The 19712-nt window shown below is 41.3% G+C and overlaps 1 long non-coding RNA gene across 1 annotated transcript in view; it reads left to right on the forward strand.

Annotated features, from left to right (window-relative positions):
• Nucleotides 1-12640, forward strand: part of LOC119929784 — a 52162-nt gene extending 39522 nt beyond the window's left edge. Inside the window, exon 3 of the long non-coding RNA XR_005451590.1 lies at nt 12558-12640. This is a non-coding gene — a long non-coding RNA (uncharacterized LOC119929784). The remainder of the gene's footprint in view (nt 1-12557) is intronic.
• Nucleotides 12641-19712: the final 7072 nt, after the last annotated feature.

The raw sequence follows: 19712 nt of genomic DNA on the forward strand, positions 1-19712 counted from the left end.
TTGGCAATCTAGAGAGCCTTTTCTAGGTGGCACTTTTTTACCTATAAGAATACTGGGGCTCACTCAAAAGAGCTTCAGTCCAGTTGGCCACCTAAGGATGGCTTTGTTGAGCTGTGAAAGTCATGGCCTCTCTAATTTCCCACTTTCAGTCCTTTCAGAGACACTCTTCATTTCCGTGATGGCAAAGAATGTAACCCCGAAAGATATTTCATCGTCCTGTTAACCATAAAGAGTTGTGTCTCACTATGATTTGGTACTGTATTTCCTTCCTTTATTATCCAGAAGCCTCTAAATTTAAGAACATCTGAAGCCTTGAGGCCCCAGTGTCTCTGGCACCATGGTTCATCACCTTGAAACCATTATTCTGAAAGGGAAGGAAACTTCCATTTTCCCATGGAGTTAGCCCTTGAGTGCCACCCAAAACAGCCACATCTGGCGTACAGCTGTCATTATTCACGAAAACCATTCTAGCCCATTTGGGGGACAGTGGGTTAGAATAGGTGAACGGTCACACAGTCATAGTATTAAGGCAGCTGCTTGGGTGACCCTTCAGCAGTGGTAAAGTCAGGGTTACCCAGTAGCCGTTTGAATCGGGACAAATTTAACAAAATCCATTTTCTAGTGGTTTACCTTTAAAAGAGAGGCATCATAATCCAGTTCAGGCTAGCTCTTCATTCTGTCATCTTCAGAGCTCTTCTCAAATCTGTATTCCTTGGCATTGACACTAACTAGCCACAGATGACTGCAGTCACCCCAAACAACAGAGTGTGTTAATGTTTCTCTTACGTGTGCTCTCTAGTTTCATTTACACACATACATTTCTCTCACTTGAGCTGAATGTATTTTCATTTTATCCATGTTTTTATTTGTGAATATTTTGTTCGACGTCTCTTTGTGGGCTGTTTCGAAAAAGAAATCTAGAGGTTGCCAGGGAAGCCTGCTCTATACATGTGAATCTGATCCCACCATGTCCTTGAAGTGACCCTATTCCCCAGGACCGTGAAAACAAAATGGCATGCTGTCTGGAATGGTATTTAGAAATTAGGGAATGTTATTTCCTCAGTACACATCTGCTTGGATACAGTGCGATGGAAGAAAGTTTTTCACATGCATTGGGATTCGGTCAGTGCCTGAGTTCTTTATTCCTTGTGCCATCTTCTGGATTAAAGACACACAACCTGCAACCCAAGGACCTCTTGCAGCCCATTTGTCATCTGTTTGTGGCCCATTTAGTTATATTGTGAGCAGAACCGGAGCATAAAAGTTAAGCATCCTTTTCTGACCTAACTTCTGCCTTGAGTGGTACTCTGCACTCCACCTCCCGGTCCCGTTTGTATCACTAGGACCCAAATACCTAGAAACACGAGCATGGGAATCAGAGAACTTGGGTTCTAATCCCAGCTGTGCCACTTGACAGCTGTGTGACCTTGGGCAAGCCGCTTAACCTCTCTGCTCCTCCATGTCCTCAACTACAAAATGGGGATCCAGTATCTATTTTTCCTTATTTAGATTGTGAGCCCAATGTGGGGCAGGGGCTGAGTCTGATGTGATTTCTTGTATCTATTCCAGCACTTAGTACAGTGCTCATCACTTAAGTTGCTAAGCAAATACTCCAGTTTTCATTATTATAATTATACCATTGTCCTGTAGCTCTTCAGCAGCTTAGAGCCAATCTTTACTAGCAGGGCCAGAAAATATACTCTTAAAATGAGGGCCAGGTGATGGGTAGGTTTTCCTAGGTGACCCGTTTTTTTAAAATGGCTAATTCTATTTTTTTTTTTAACTACATAACTCTCAATGAAAGTTGCTGTGGAACCTGGTGCAGGATGAAATTCCCCACAGTTGAAGGAGCGGTTGAATGAACAAAATTCTGTCCACACTGTTTATCACACACATGTAACAGGTCATTGAGATCTTCAGAGGGAAGAATAACTAGGTATTTAATCCTGAAGTATATTTTATTATTATATTGCTCATGAATGTCATCTTATGCAGTTGTTCAGATGATATTGGCTTCTGAAAATTTGTAACGAGGTGACTAGCTCCCAGAAATGTGCAGGTGAACAGCTACTGGTAGTCATTTTCCTACTCTATGCGGTGAACCCTGCCATAACTTAGGAATTATGGACCTGTCTAGTAGGCTACCGAGTCTTTGTATAAAATGGAATCTATAAAATTTTTGAGATTTGAAATCATTTGTAATCTGATATTTTAACATTTATCTTCCTCCCCTTTACCCCATCTGCATTTCTTGGTTATAGCTATGAGATGACAACATATTGTGGGAAGAATGCTTTGTGCTCTTTGCCAGCCTAATCAAAAGCAAAGAATACATCAACTCCTGAGGTTTACAACCCTGTTTTCAGACCACAAGACTTACATTATACGGTCTTGCATGTGGAGGTTAAATGATGTATACTGCTTTTCTGTTGTTTCTCAAGCTATTACACTTTATTTTGTTAAATTGTGGCCACAGGCAGAATTCTCAAGGACAGTGTAGATAGCATTCGTGTGTCCCGGGTTACATATCCTGATGGACAGGTCAGGGCTGCAGGATTTTTTGTTTCTTCATAAAAATTAGTCATTTTGGGAGACCTTTGGACTTTTCCAGACCTGCTGGGACAAGACATTAAAGCCCATGACATCTGACAAGCCTAAGAGAACAATTTTAAGGTAACCAGGAGCACAGTGTTGGCAAGTCCATAATGTCCTATCACCCAAACAAAAGGTCAGCAGAACTCCCAGCAGGACTGTTTTTGATTCCAGGGATGGGGAGACAACCATGTCTTGCCATCTAAATATTAAGCTCTTCAAAGGTGGAGGATGTCTAGAGTTCTTTTCTTCTCCTTTATCCTCCAGCATCTAGTCCTGCAATTTGTGCAAGGTAGGCGCTTGCACAGTGACAGTGAGCCAGTGATAGGATTAACTTTGTTTGGGAGGGAAAGGATGATGACAGCTTGATGTCAGGATGCCATGATGTTGGAACTTTTTGAAGATTCTGGAGTTGGATTAATCCAGTGACAGATTCCAGTACCTGGCCCATCCAACTTTACACAGTAGGGTGATGCCATCAATCATCTCAGAGCAGTGCTGTCACTGGCTCCGGACACCTACTGAGGTAGAAGCCCACTCTGGTTTGTCTAGGATTTTCCTGCTGCTTTTGGGACTAGAGGAGGTGGATAAAGCAGTGAAGCCCCAATCCTGGGCCTGCTCTGGTCAGTTTGCAGGGGTGGCAGCTGAGAATTATTGAGCAGTGCTGTTCTGGGAGCAAAGGCAGCTCAGTATACACCGGTCTTTAGGCCAAAGATCCCATTGCCGTTATCTGCCTTGTCAACTGGTATAGGGATGGAAGTCACCATGATTGATGTACTGGAGCTGATTCTGTAGAGAGCTCAAAAATGGCTCCTGTCTTTCCTCTACATTTACCTCTCCATTTATGTAATGACAATAGAATCCAGTTTTGTGCACTGTTAAGCAGTTCTGTTGCGTATACATCCACCGTTGAATCAAAAGGGGAATATTTTCACAGAGTAGAATTTGGCTAATGGCTTTTCAACCACCCACAAGATTTGGAGAGACAATTTCAAAGCCAAAAAGTACCAAAATAAGTATCTAAGGCAGTAATGTTTCTTTGCAAGTGGCTGCTACATCATACAACATTTTGGCTCAGTATTGGACTAAGTATAAAGATGTTTCTTTCTTTAGTTGTCAGCTGATGACCTGTTGAGCTCTTAAAATTGCTTCTCTAGTGAGAAGCACTGTAGTTCAAGGTGAAAAAGGAATCGGTTGCTATAAAAAAATCAGAGAGCAACACATTAAGAAATTCATACTAGATGTAAATTACACCAAATATGAAGTAAACACATTGTGATTTCCTCCACTTAACACACTATACATACATTTTGGCAGAAAACCCCTCCAGAATGTGACTCTGATAAATGACATAGTTCATATGCTTAGTGAGGCATGAGGCACAGCTGAGTGCCTTCCCTTACCTGAAAAGGTTAATTATTTTACAAGAATGCACTTCCTGGGGTATTGTGTGGTTATTTTGCAGGCAAACAATTATTTTAAAATGCTTGAATTTTTTTTACATTTTCTGTTTTAGTAATGAAAAATTGTTTCTGGGAGAAGGATAAAATTGAGCTACTACTCACCGTGTTCCTGTTCCTGGTCTTCCTTCTAAAACTTCTTAAAACCCACCTGTTTTGTGAAGCACTTAATCAGAAGATTTACTGGGCACTCTGACTGTGTTAAGCACACTGAGACTTCTTCCAACCTGCATTTCTTGTTTTACAGAATTTTCTGCAGAATATTGGTAGGGGTCAGTTGTGATAATGTTCAGGCTTCCATTGGAAATGTAGCTAAGTCCAAGGAACAGAGGGAAAGTGGCATGCCTATGTGAGAACTTAATTTCTCAGAATGCAAAGGCCTACATTTTCCCAGAACCATCTGGGAGTAAGAGCCAATCTTGCCGTGCTAAGTGCAGAGAGTCTATGGTTTCCCTGTCTGCTTGACTTGCTGTGCTGAATTTACTAAAGATCTCAAGGAAAATCCTGTTATTTGTGAGTATATTCTCATAGACTGTAAGTGACCTATTTAAGAAGCTTTGTTTCTAAAGATGTGTTTGCATGATTATGAAAGCCTGGATAACTAGGGGTGTAGTTATTGTAATTTCAATAAATTGTATTCATTGAGCACTTATTGTGTGCAGAGCATTGTACTGAGCACTTGGGAGAGTACAACACAGCAGAGTTGGTAGACTCAATCCCTGCCGACAGTGACATCTGTACTTCACTGGATGTGATCTCTCTCCTTCCCTGCAATCTTATGTTACCTCCTAGTTCTAGGACATCTCCACATGGATGTCCCCCTGGCACTTCAGGCTTATTATTTCGAACCCTGCACTCATCTTCTCACTCAAGGTCTGTCCTCCACCTAGCTTTCCCCTTACAGTTGACAACACTGCCATTTTCCCTGTATCTCAAGTCCATAATGCTGAAATTATTCTCGACTCCTCCCTCTCTTTCAAGTCCTGTATTCAGTCTGCTGTCAAATCCTTTCAGTTCTTCCTCCACAACAGTTCCAGACTCCACCCCATCCTGTCTCTATACAAACAGCTACCATGCTGCTTCAGGAGCTTTTCATATCCTGACTTGACAACTCCTGGGATCCTTGTTGATCTCCCTGCCTCCTGTTTCTCCCTTCTCCAGTTCAAACTTCACTGTGCTTCTTGGATCAGTTTTCTAAAATGTCATTCTCCCCATGTTTCCCCACTCCTTAAAATAGTTCTCCATCCCTCTCTTCATCGAGTATAATAAAAATATTGTGGTTTTTTTAAGCATTTAATCTGTGACAAGCATGGTACTAGGCACTGGGGTGGAGAGAGCATAAAAAGATCAGACACAGGGCCTATCCTTCATGGAGCTCACAGCCTAAGCGGGGAGGAAAATGGGTATCGTAACTCCGTCTTTGCTGATGAGGCATTGGAGGCCAAAGAAGTTAAATGATTTGCTCAAGATCAAACAGAAGTCAGGTGCCGGAATTGAGATTACAACCCAGGTCTCCAGACTCAGGCCCTTGCTCTTTCCACTAGACCACACTGCTTCTCAAAACTTGGTCAAGACACTCTATCAACTACCGGCCTCCTACTTACCCACTTGCTTCTCTCACTTCCTCAGCTCGTTCTCCCAAACTAACCTACTCCCTGTGCCCCATTCTTGTCTCTCCCACCACTAACCTATTGCTCACTGCCCCCCTACATCTCACAGACTATTGCTCACCCCATCTTCAAAGACTTTCTGAAATTACATCTCGTCCAAGACACCTTGCTATTTCATCTCCTCTCCTTATTTTCCTTCGCACTTCCATTTCACCCCCTTTCCTCCCTAGCACTTCTGCATTTATCTTTATATGATATTACTTCCTCTTGCCAATAATTGATCCCACTGTCTTTCTCTCCCACTTGAAAGTTAAGCTCATTTAGAGCAGAATTCTCTCAAGCACTTAGTGCAGTCTGCACACAGCACTCAAGGACTTTTGAGGGACTGGCTTCTGACTGCTAATCATTTGAAATTGTTATTCACAGAATCGTTAATACATTTTTTTTTTCCTACTTTCCTTGCTTAGAGTTTTCTGGCTTTATTCAGGTCACTTTTTCCATAGCTGCTTGAGTATCTTGGTATCACTCATTCTCCTCACATACCCATCCAGTGAAGCCGTCTGGCAGTAAGCACAGATTCAGCGTTGTCAGGCCACTTGCATTCCGAAGACTTCTTGTTTATGCTACCGACTTTGCAATTGATGTTATGGCCTGTAGATGGTGTTAATGGAACTCTTCTAGAAGTTGGATGGGATAAATTAAATATGTGATAAATTAAAGGCTTTGTGGCAGCCACACTTATTCTCTCAAAGATCAGGTTAGCCTGTAATAATTATGAGATATATTCAGAACTTTTGAGTTGCCAAGACCTGGGCTAAATTCTAGGTCCGATACAAGATGATCAGATCGGAACTAATCCCTATCGTACAGGGGTTCCTATAAGAGGTAGGGAGAACAGGTATCTTATCCCCATTTTACAGATGAGTAAACAGGGACGCAGAGAAGTTAATTCACTTGTCCAAGGCCTCACAGAAAGTGAGCAGCTGAGGTGGAGTCATAATCTGGACCACCTAACTCCAGCCTCCACACTTTCTACTAGGTCACCCTGCCTTTGTCAGTTTTTGTGTGTGTTTGTTTTACTTAATTTCCCATTTCTTTGTCTCTGTGGTAATTGATAGTGAAAGTCAATGAATCCTTAGTTATTCAAAGGCCTTCTTGACTCTGGACCACACCCTTCTCTTGGAACCATTATTTTACCTTGGCTTCACCGACACTGTCTTCCCCAGGTTCTTCTCCTACCTCTCTGATCGCTCTTTCCTAATCTTTTTCCTGAGTTCCTCCTCTTTCTCCCACCCTCTAACTGTAGGAACCCCTCAAGGCTCAATTTTGGGTCCCTTTCAGTTCTTTATCTACACCCACTCCCTCAGAGAACTCATTTGCTCCTGTGGCTTCAACTACCATCTCTATGTGGATGAATCCCAAATCTACCTCTTCAGCACCCCATGCCCTTTTTAATGTTATTTTTTAAGCACTTAATGTGTGCCAGCTCTTCTTGGGCAGGGGTAGCATTTACCAACTCTGTTGTAATTCACTCTCCCAAGCATTTAGTTCAGTGCTCCACACTTCATTGATAAACTTCAGGACGGTTCATAACTTGGTTGTTCTTCAGCCCTGTTGGACGATAACCTGGTGCCAGTTTCAAAAATTAATTTTTAATCATAAACATGCCTTCTCATGGGTAGGTGCTTTCAGTTCGTGGCAGCTCCTGGAAGACTGGCTCAGATTTTGATGAACATTGAAGCCTATTTGTATTCTGATACTAGCTAGTTTCCATGAACATTATTGTGTCCTCCAGCAACAGCAGCGTAAGTTTACCAAACCCATTTCACAGACGCCCACGATGGAGAAAGGATCAGACAAAGCCCAACATGGCATCCCATTGAAGAGTGTTCTTAGGACCTTGGTACCATTTTTCAGGGCAGCCAAATGTGTTTAGAAACTTGCAAAGCCCAGGTTCTGATGTCTGTCAATCCCTTAATAATGATGACTCCAAAATAGATAATTGTACTTGGGGTATTAAGAATGACTAGTGCACTAGCTTGGTACAAATCTGTGTCTTTTCCCCCAGAGATTGCAGCATGTAAAAGATGGCCAGTGCACATTTATGAGTAATGATATGTACAGTTTTCAGGGCGACTGCCAATTCTTCAGCTTCTCACAATTTTTGTGATAGATATTTGTCCCAAATGAAATATCTGAAAAAGTGGCAGAGTTTGATTCTACCACCAAGGGAGAGGAGGATTTCCTCTTGTCAGGATTGGAGAGTCCTTATTAATTTATAATCAAATTCAGGTTATTTATTGTATCTATACATTGTTTCTCAACTCAGCTAATGGACTTTCTCCAAAAGACCTGATTTATATGGCATTTAGCGAACTCTTCCTATTTTCATAAAATCTTCCTGTAAATGGAAATCCATTTCCAGGAAGAAAATGTTTTGCTGAAACGAAATTTTTGTGCCACTTTCTCGTATTGTTCAGCACTTTCTCTGATTAGGAAAATAGGTACACAGTTGATTGATAGACTATGGATGCATTGTTTTGTGCCAAGGATTGTGCCCAGAATAGGAACAGTCAGGCTTAGGGCTCCTTTCTTTCTTTTTCTTTCCTTTTTTTTAAAAAAAAAAAAAACAAGAGCTGGTGGCTGCCAAATGGAGCGCCAGAATGGATTTTTACTCATTATCGTCAATTAGTGGTATTTCAGTGTCTACTGAATGCAAAGCACTGCACTGAGTGCTTGGAAGCACACATCAGAAGCAAAAGACATGGTCCCTACTAACAAGAGCCTTTCAATCTTATCGGGGAGACAGGCAGGCAAACAAATTACTTGGAAATAGTGAGAGCAGGAGGAAGGATAAGAATATAGCAGATAGTAGTGACATATGTTTGGATGAAATAGCAAACTAACAATTGAATGCACAATTGAGGGCACATATTTCAATATATATGTGCGGCAGATGGGTAAAAATAGATAACAAATAGTGGTATTAAGTGCTTACTTCGTGCCAAGCCCCGTTCCAAGTGCTGTGGTAGATACAAGATATGATCAGGTCGGGCACTAGCCGTGGCCCACGTAGGGCTCACAGTCGAAGTAGGAGATAAACCAAGGTATACTAAATCTCTATTTTACAAATGAAGAAACTGGGACACAGAGAAGTTGCAACACACCCAAGGACACATAGCAGACAAGTGGCAGGGCTGGATTTAGTGCCCAGGTTCTCCGACTCCCACGCCTGTGCAATGAGTGGCTGGGTTGCGTGCGGATCTGCTGGAAATGCTCAGCCCTCACCCTCATCTCGGTGTTTTCCTGCCCAGTTCTTTGCCCACCCTTTGTTACAATCGGTACACTAAGCACCTGGCTCAGGGACTGTAACTCATGATCCCCGTGTGGGTAGTGGGTGGCCCAGGTACTTACTGCTCAACTTCCAGTACAAAGCCATCTCCTTCATAGTAGCGAATCTGAGGGTGGGTGCCTATTCTCCAGAGGCACATCTGATTCCTAAAAAAGCCACACTTGGTTTGAGCCAAAAGTTCCCAACCCCTGCTCTAGATGTTTTACCTTTTGCACTTGCATTTAAGAAAAAAATCAAATTCCCTCATTGGGTCAGACTGGTCATCCAGTCAATCAATCAGTCGTATTTATTGAGCCCTTACTGTGTGCAGAGCACCGTACTAAGCACTTGGGAAGTACAAGTTGACAACACATAGAGACAGTCCCTACCCAACAGTGGGTTCACGGTCTAGGAGTTCACACTTCTTTATCTTAATTTATAAGAGCTAATTCCTAATTCTGATTTTGTACACACAGCAATTTTCTGAACAGTTTAAAGAAACAAAGGAATAAACAAATGCAGTCCTCTATGGTCTCCAGCAGTAGCGACTCATGATGCTTGAGGTATTGAGCTGAGGGCTACCTTCCATAACTTCCAGTTGCCTGACTTGGGTTCTATTCATTCATTCATTCAGTCGTATTTATTGAGCCCTTGCTGTGTGCAGAGCACTGTACTAAGCACTTGGGAGAGTACAATACAACAGTACACAGACACATTCCCTGCCCACAGTGAGTTTTACCTTTTAATATCCTAAATTTTTCCTCTAGTCACCTATTATGAAACTCACGTGTGGATTTCTTTTCTGACCTGCATATCGTTCGAAGGTATATAATTTCACATGCTTGCTTCCAGCAGTTTGAGAAAGGCTTTCTTCTTATTTGCTCTTTCCCAACCTTAAAATTGTCATGGGTGCCTCCTTGTCCTCTCATTTACTTAGATATTTTTCTGAGTTCATCTCCATCTGCATGTCATTTCACCAGTTGGAAAAAAAGACTGGAGAGTAATAATGGTATTATGGTATAATAATGGTAAGTGTTTGCTATGTGCTAAGTACAAGTGCTGAAGTAGATACAATATAATCAGGTGAAACCCACAAGGGGCTCACAAGAATTTGGAAATTAAGAAATAACAACACAGAAACAGAATTATCCCTTGAATTCTCAAGGTAGATTTCTCCAAAGTCATTCCCACTTGCCTGGCACATACTCCTCTCCTGGAAACTGGATGGGCTCTAACAGCCTCCTTATTCGTCTCCCTCATGAAAACCTTTCTTCATACTCTTGGGAAAGATACAGCACACTTAGTCTGTCCAGTAACTTTCCCCATGTCAAGTTATTTGAGACCAAGTTTAACCTGTTAGGTAATACCTTAGTTTCAGATTGGAAACAATAGAATCATTGTGCCCTGCTAAAAGCAGTGAGGGCACAGCAGGTGAACATATGGCTCTTCCAGAATGAGACAGACTGCTCTGCCAGCCCAGCTAGTAGCACATCCAAACTCAAAATATATCAAAGCTGTTTTGCACACTTTTCAATATAAACTAATTCTCCTGAAAGAATTTGCATAAACCTGGAGAGAATGACCCTTGGTGAATTTTTCCCCATGTATATGCAGAAGACACTGGGGCACACTTTACTTCAGGTGTGTATGCAATCAGAGAGAGTTCCAGATTCTGCCTGAGACACTGGGTAAGATCCTGACTGGTCTAAGGGGAGATCGGACACTTTAAGAAGATGCGTGTGGATAAAACCCCCCGAAAACTACTGCTCTTGGGGAACACAGGCAAATGTCTGCCCCTGACCTGCAGCGTTTGAGTTCCCTGATTTCCAGGACATTTTACAAATGGGGCAATTAAAGAATGGAAGGTATACTGTTATGTAATTAGCTTTCTCAAGAAGAGGTCTCCCACCAATTCCTTAAATACACCCCGTGGATCTGTGCCTCTTTCCCTGTTTCTAGTGGCTCCTTACCCTCTGCTTTCAAACACACGTAAGTCTCCCTTGTACCATCAAAATCCTCTCTCATTCTCATGGCTGCTTTCAAATATCGCCCCATCTCCTTGTTCACGTTCCTCTCTAAACTGGAAAGGATCGTATATACCCTCTGCCTCAATTTCCTCTCTAGCAACTCTTTTCTTGACCCACTATCAATCCACCTTCTCATGCTGTTTCCCCAATTTGGAAATCCAGCAGACTACTGCTCTCCTGAAATCCCACTTCCTCCCTTAAGACTTCCCTCATTAATTTCCAGCAGCCCAAGTTGTAGAAATCCATTAGCCATCTCCAACAGTCATTTATCCATACACATTTTCAGCACTCATGGATATGTGTAAGAGTGTAAACTTCTTGTGGGTAGGGAACATGTCACTTCTTTTTGCATAGCGCAAAGTGCTCCCTGTGGGTACTCAACAATTAATTGTAATAGTAACAGCATATTCTTACTACTTGTTCATTTAACTGTACATACTGAGTTTGTGACAGGACCAAGAATTAAACCCCAAGGGTCCTAGGCCTACTCAGTCTGCTGTTCTAACCCTACATCACTCTGCCTGTAAAGTTGTTTGGCTTCTTTTTATGTTGTTAGGCATCATAATGGCTCTATATTATATCCAGTGGGCTTCGTTTAAGTAGGCCATTTACAAATTATCTGAGGAGTTATGGTAGATAAAATAATACCAACTAAAGATGAATGTAAGGAATTGTGTTGCCTATGGCCATAAATAGTATTAATAATACCCTTTTATGCACTTTGAACATCTGGCATGCTGAATTAAAATGAAAACTATCATAGCTAAATTCAGTGGAACCCAAGAGAGCCTGAAAATAAAAATCAAACTATAAATATTTAAATCAATTTACATACTGATTTGTCAGTAGTGTTGAAGACAGTAGGGACTATGGAAATGGCTTGTGGAAAACTAAGTTTTAGAGTTTGGCACCTCTGCTTATAAAGATGCAAATGATTTATATAATCAGTATTTAAGTCCCCAATGTCTCTGTATATCTCGGGGTGATAGAATCATACCCTCTAGACTGTAAGCTCATTATTGGCAGGGAACATGTCTACTAACTCCGTTGTAGTATACTCTCCATTGCACTTAGTACAGTGCTTTGCACATTCCAAGTGCTCAATAAATACCATTGAGTGATTGATGTGGAAATCGTTGATAAGGAAGACCAGAACATAGTCATGTGTGGCTCATTTCCTGGAGCAAAATGAAGAACCACCCCTTGTTTTCCAGTACAGTTAGGGCCTTTGTAAGGTGGATCCAGGAAAACAAAGGAAGAGTTCACACTTCTTTATCTTAATTTATAAGAGCGAATCCCTAATTCTGATTTTGTACAGACAGCAATTTTCTAAACAGTTTAAAGAAACAAAGGAATAAACAAATGGTTGATAGGTACTGGTGTGTCTTCATTCATATGCTGTCCCCCTCCCAAATAGTAATACCACACCACAATTTTCAGCCAAATTATAAGCACCACAAACCATTGATTTGTTAAATTTCTTCTCAGTCACACTACAAACAGGGATAATTATGTCCTTTGCCTTTTTTTTCCCCAGGCTTCATGGTGATGGCAAAAAGACTCCACCAAAGCTAGCTAGATGTATAAGACTAGCAAGGTTTGTTTCCATTTTCTTTACCCTAGACTACAAAGATTTATGTATTAATTATTCAATTGATGCTTTCCAAATGTCTTAGTTAAAATATACATCACTCTCCAGTAATTGTTCAGCCTCCAGCATGCTTTTGTTTGCCTGCAAAAATAAATATTTAGGCCTGTAAATGAATATACTCAGTCTTTTTGTGTGAGGAGTTCAAAGGAAACACACACAAAGGATGTGGGACTAATTAATATTGAGATTCAGGTAAGTGATTTCTTAGGTATTTCAGTTGTCGTGCATTGGAATAATTGTAAGCCTACCAGGGCGGAATTGCACAACATAACCTACTTATTATTTTCCTACTGGCTATATATAATCGTTTTTCTGTTCTGCAGTCTGTGCCGACTCTCCCTTTAATCATTAAAAGGAAAGTTATTTTCAATATTGTCTTCATCAATAACAATGCTTGTCTAAAACCCTATAGAAAGGTGACTTAACAGAGAGTGAAGATACAATTTGCCGGTGTGATTTGAATAAATCAATGTTCTTAGTAATGAGCTGTACAGCTGCAAAGCTATTTTATTTAAAGTTTGGTTTAAGCAAATAATATTTCCCCTCCCCCCCCAGCCGAGTTGACTAATGACCAATTAATCGCAGTTCCAGCAATAAAGTCTTAAAACCCTTAAGCACTGTTTTGTAGGATCAGAAATTGACTTGGTTACCGTCCGGTTTTCTTGAACTACTTCTTCAGTAGAAGCTTGTTATCTGGGGCTATGGGAGATACTGGTTAATCAAAAATTCCTGTCCCGAGGACCAGAGATGAAGCATCAGCGCTGTTGTGGTGAACCATTTTCAGGAGGTGTCTTTACACAGGACACCAGAAAGCATCTAATGGGCTAACTAAGCCTTTATAATAAGAAATTAAATATGAACAAAAATCTATTTGAGGAAATGACTATCCAGACCACTCATCAGTGGGGAGGGGGTTCCTCACTGATAAATTGAATCATTCTATACTCATGGCAACCCCTGGAAATCCATTCCTACTATGGGTCTGAACCCCCTCATCCCCCTCTCCATCCCCCCCATCTCACCTCCTTCCCTTCCCCACAGCACCTGTATATATGTATATATGTTTGTACATATTTATTACTCTATTTATTTATTTTACTTGTACATATCTATTCTATTTTATTTTGTTAATATGTTTGGTTTTGTTCTCTGTCTCCCCCTTTTAGACTGTGAGCCCACTATTGCATAGGGACTGTCTCTCTATGTTGCCAACTTGTACTTCCCAAGTGCTTAGTACAGTGCTCTGCACACAGTAAGCGCTCAATAAATATGATTGATGATGATGATGATTGTTATAAGACTGTTGCTAATCAGGTTAGTAGATCAATTAGTAGAGAAGCAGCATGGCCTAGTGGATAAAACACGGGCCTGGGACTCAGAAGTACTTGGATTCTAATCCCTGCTCTGCCATTTGTCTGCTGGGGGACTTTGGGCAAGTGACTTAACTTCTCTGCATCTCAGTTTCCTCATCTGTAAAATGGGGATAAAGACTGTGAGCACTACGTAAGACAGGGACTGTGTCTAACATGATTAACTTGTACCTTCCCCAATGCTTAGAACAGTGCCTGGCATATAGTAAGCACTTAACTAATACCACAGTTTATTATTACTATCATCATCATCATCAGTTGGATGCTTGAAGTTAATATGGATGTTCTAGGGGGACTTCATCCAGCTTGACTTTGCCAGTTCACTCCCTGCTGTCAAATGAAGCAGCATGGCCTGGTGGATAGACAAAGGACCTGGGTTCTAATATGACTCTACTGCTTGTCTGCTGTGTGACCTTGGGCAAGTCACTTCACCTCTCTGTGCCTCTGTTACCTCATCTGTAAAATGGGAATTAAGACTGTAAGCACCATGTAATAATAATAATAATAATAATAATGGCATTTGTTAAGCGCTTACTATGTGCAAAGCACTGTTCTAAGTGCTGGGGGGATGAAAGCTGATCACGTTGTCCCACGTGGGGGTCAGTCTTAATCCCCATTTTACAGATGAGGTAACTGAGGCTCAGAGAAGTTAAGTGACTTGCCCAAGGTCACACAGCTGACAAATGGCAGAGCTGGGTTTAGAACCCATGACCCCTGACTCCCAAGCCCGGGCTCTTTCCACTAACTGGGGCCTCTACGGATGCCTACCTGGGCTGATCAGCAGCTCCGGAAACTGCAGGACAGATCTCCTTGCTGGAAATTCAATCAATCAATCAATTGTATTTATTGAGTACTTACTGTTTGCAGAACTCTTTGGAGAACAGGAAGTCTCAAGAGCTGCAGTAAAAAGTGGCAAATAACATCTCTCTCCCCCTCTAGATTGTAAGCTCCTTGAAGGCAAGAATCATGTTTACTAACTCTGTTGTACTCCCTCAACTGTTTAGCACAACACTCTGCACATAGAAAGCATTCAATAAATGCTATTGATTCATTCATTCAATCATATTTATGGAGCACTTACTCTGTGCAGGGCACTGAACTAAGCACCTATTGTGTGAGGGTGAGATGTTTTGATGCTCACCCATCTACAGTTGGGTGGGTCCAAGTTGTGGCTCTGTCTGTTTAATGTAAGATCTTCTTATGGTTCTAGCAGTATTTAATTTCACCCACATAACCTACATTACACTGCCATTACTTAAAGGACACCCTGAATGAAATTAGTCAGGAATGGGATCCGGAGTATACAGGGAAACTGGGAATGACTCCCTTACCACCGAGACTCTTGACATTTGACATCAGATGGAATGATCTCCCTACAGCGGGCTCAGGCCAGAGGGGAAGGGCTCCCAAGTTGATTCCCTTCCAAACTTGCCTCTTTGGAATGATCTGGGGAGCCCCAGAAGTGACATGGATCTGTGGCTTATGTTCAGATTGGAATGCACGGTTTAGCCGAAGAATGTTGCTGAACTGTACTTTCCAAGCGCTTGTACGGTGCTCTGCACACAGTAAGCACTCAAATACGATGGAGTGACTGAATGACTCACATTTTCCTTGGCAACAGGAGTCAGCCACACATGTAGGCATTTTGTCTCCTCCAAGAAGTGCATATCATCAGCGTGGCTCAGTGGAAAGAGCATGGGCTTTGGAGTCAGAGGTCATGGGTTCAAATCCCAGCTCCGCCAATTGTCAGCGGTGTAATAATAATAATAATGGTATTTATTAAGCACTTACTATGTGCAAAGCACTGTTCTAAGCGCTGGAATGACTTTGGGCAAGTCACTTAACTTCTCTGTCTCAGTTACAGCTTCTGTAAAATGGGGATTAAGACTGTGAGCTTCCCGTGGGATGACCTGATCACCTTATAACCTCCCTAGTGCTTAGAACAGTGCTTTGCACATAGTAAGCACTTAATAAATGCCATCATCATTATTATTATTATTATAAATGTGCATTTATCATGAGTGGTGCACAATAAGTCCAAGGTTAATGTAAGTAGAGATGTTAGCTACACAAATGCTATTGTGTAACCTTTTCCAATTAGCTTTATTGTTCAGTTCCCATCACGGTAATATAATAGTAATAATGATGGTATTTGTTAAGCGCTTACTATGTGCCAAGCACTGTTCTAAGCACTGGAGTAGATACAGGGTAATCAGGTTATCCCACGTGGGGCTCACAGTCTTAGTTCCCATTTTCCAGACGAGGTAACTGAGGCACAGGGAAGTTAAGTGACTTGCCCAGGGTCACACAGCAGACAAGTGGTGGAGGCGGGATTACAACCTACATCCTCTGACTCCCAAGCCCGTGCTCTTGTCAGTAAGCCACGTTGCTTCTCTAGAACAGGTAGACAACAGGGTGTTTTTCTGGAGAAAAAGCTCCCAAGAATGGAGCTCGGAGTGTTATTTTTTTGTTCTTCGGAGAGTAGGGTAGAGGCAATGGTCTAGTGCAAAGGTGGTGCATCTAGAAGTCAGGAAACTTGGATTCTACTCTCAGCTCTGACTCCGGGCTGCTTTGTGACTTTAGGCAAGTCATTTAAAAGCAGCATGGTCCTGGGAGTCAGAGAACGTGGGCTCTAATCTCAACTCTGTCTGTTGCTTGCTGTGTGACGTTGGGCAAGCCGCTTCTCTGTGCCTCAGTTTCCTCAACCATAAAATAGGGATTAAATACCTGTTCTCCCTCCTAATTAGACTGTGAGTCTCATGCGGGACAGGGAATGTGTCTGACCTACTTACCTCAGCGTTTAAGGACCGTGTTTGATACATAGTAAACAGCAAATATCATTTAGAAATTAGACTCTCTGAATCTGTTTCCTCATACCTAAAAGGGGGAGAATAATATCGTTGTCTTCCATCGGACAGGCCATAGTGAAAATTTCAAAAAGAGGTAAAATGAGATAATTGATGTAAAAGGGCTTTGAAAATTCTTGTCATTACAATGACTGCTCTGAATTTTGTACCATCATGAGATTCAATTTTACAGAGACACTAAAGAGAAATGGAAAACTGCCACTGGAGAATCTGCTTTGATGTTAATTATTTATTTTTTTCCTCATTGGTTCCCCGTTGTGAGAATGATTTCTGGTGCTCAAGCAATTTAGATTCAGGTTATCCTTACATTATTGGTTCTAATGTAGTCCATAAGGCACTAATCTCTGTGCTTTGGTCTTGCAGTCATCAAACAGCTAAATTTAATTTTTAATCCACCACCATTATAATAATTTTCCAATTTTATATAGTATAAAGAAGTTTTTATACAGTAAAAAAAAACTTTTGACAAATCCTTGGCTTTTAAAACAGGCTTTTCAGTCTTTCCACAAAATTCTCGTATGCTTATTATTATTATTCTTTTATTTTGCCTAACTCTAAGCATGGATCATCAGAGCTGATTATTCCTTTTTTGCTGGAGTAATTTATTAGAAAGTATCTAATGTTATGCTTCATCTTTGTAAAATGCTGATTTGAAACACATCACCCCCTTCCCAAAAACCCTCCAATGACTGATCATTTCTTTTAGCATTAGATGAATATCACTGACTTCAAGCCACTTCATCATTTGGCTTCCTCTTGACTATTCTTTCCTTACACTACGTTCCATTTTGTGCACCTGCCCAGCAGATATCCTTACAGTCCCAAGCTCTCCTCTCTTCCATCTCCAACCCATTGTTCACCCCTTTCCTCCCCACCCCAACCCTGGCTGAATCGCTGACATCAAGCTTTGCAAAACCATATTTCCCCTCACTCCCTTCTCCAAATCCCTTCTTAAAAATAAATACCTCCTCCAAGAGAAATTTCCTGTTGACGAATACTTAACCTTCCTGGTCATGTGTAATCTGTTTCTTTATTTGTTATTTATTTGAATTTTTTTATCACTTTAATCTTTCTTTTCTCTTCCTATTATGCATGCTTATCCCCTCCATTAAACTGAACTCCTCAAGGATGGGGGGTCTCATTTGCTTTTATTGAATGTTCTACAAGTTCTTAGTATAGTGCTCTGTACAGACTAGATGTTACTATTGTTAGAAGCGTGGGTCAGAGCCATGCCTTAGAAATTGTTGACAGAGACTTATCTCTATTTGAAATGTATCCATTGTTACCATCTGGTTATTGAAGCAGTATTTAAATGAGAGCTGTTGTCCAAGATTTGGATGCCTCGTACTGCGGGGTCAGCAAAAAAGAATATTGGAACAGTATTGTAACTCTGATCTGCCATCAGACTACAGCATTTCAGAACATTTTCGAAAGGACCAGACACATATGACTGCAAACTGATAGGGAAATGTCAGGAGAAATAGCCTGCTGCAAACCATAGGCTCAGACCTACCAATCAATAATTCCCCATCTGTAAAGTGGGGATGATAGTAATACCTCACAAGATTGTTGGGAGGGCTGAAATGAACTAATTAATGTGAGAGCGCTTTGGTAATGAAAGTGCTATAGAATACCAATTTGAGAAGCAGCGTGGTTTAGTGGATAGAGCATGGGCCTGGGTTCTAATCCTGGCTCCACCACATGCCTGCTGAGTGACTTCAGGCAAATCACTTGGCTTCTCTGGGCCTCAGTTCCCTCATCAAATGGGGGTTAAAACTGTGAGCCCCAGGTGAGCCAGGGACTGTGTCCATCCTAGTTGTATCTACTCCAGTGCTTAGAACAGTGATTGTCACTTAGTAAGTGCTTAACAGGTACCATTATTATTATGATTAAGCACTTACTATGGGCAGAGTACTGTCCTGAAGACTTGGGAAAGGACAACAGAGTTGACAGACATGATTCCTGCCCACAGGGAACTTGCAATCTATAGGGAGAGGCAGATATTAAAGTAGGTTACAGGTAAATCCTAGAAGTAATAATGGTATTAAGTGCTTACTGTGTTCAGAGCACTATATCAAGTGCTGGGACACAGTACGCAGGTGGTAATTCAACATGGTCCCTGTCCCCAGGGGACCTTAAAGGAAGTAGTTGCCTGTTCTAATGTAATTCAAATGATGATGTGTCACATCCCAGCTCTGCCACTTGTCAGCTATGTGACTTTGGGCAAGTCACTTAACTTCTCTGTGCCTCAGTTACCTCATCTGTAAAATGGGGATTAAGACTGTGAGCCCCACGTGCGACAACCTGATCACCTTGTAACCTCCCCAGCACTTAGAACAGTGCTTTGCACCTAGTAAGCGCTTAATAAATGCCATTTTAAAGTACAGTAGGCAGCTTGAGTTTCACTTTGCAGCTGTGGATCTTAACCAGTGAGCCATGTGCGAAAAAAAGTCAAAAAGTGACTTTCCCACTTTCTGAAGCAAGGTTATGAAATAATAGGCTGTGAGACATGAAACTGCTAACAGTTGGGATTTATCATCAAAATATGGATATTGTATTTTGTAGACAATTTTCTTCAGGTGCAGTAGTACACTGAGAAATTGACTCTTGGAGAGTGAATTATCTTCCAGAAAAATTCAGAGCTGCTGTATGTCATCTGAACATATCTTAGAATCCTACAAAAGGATTATTGCCACTTTTGTAGAAAGCTGTTAAGGAGAGATTATTGATTGCTTTCTAAATATTATCCGACTTTATCGAAAGATACAGTGCTTATTAAAAAGACGTTGTCAAGTTTTATAGCT

This window comes from Tachyglossus aculeatus, chromosome 6, assembly GCF_015852505.1.
Source record: "Tachyglossus aculeatus isolate mTacAcu1 chromosome 6, mTacAcu1.pri, whole genome shotgun sequence".
Lineage (NCBI taxonomy): Eukaryota > Metazoa > Chordata > Mammalia > Monotremata > Tachyglossidae > Tachyglossus > Tachyglossus aculeatus.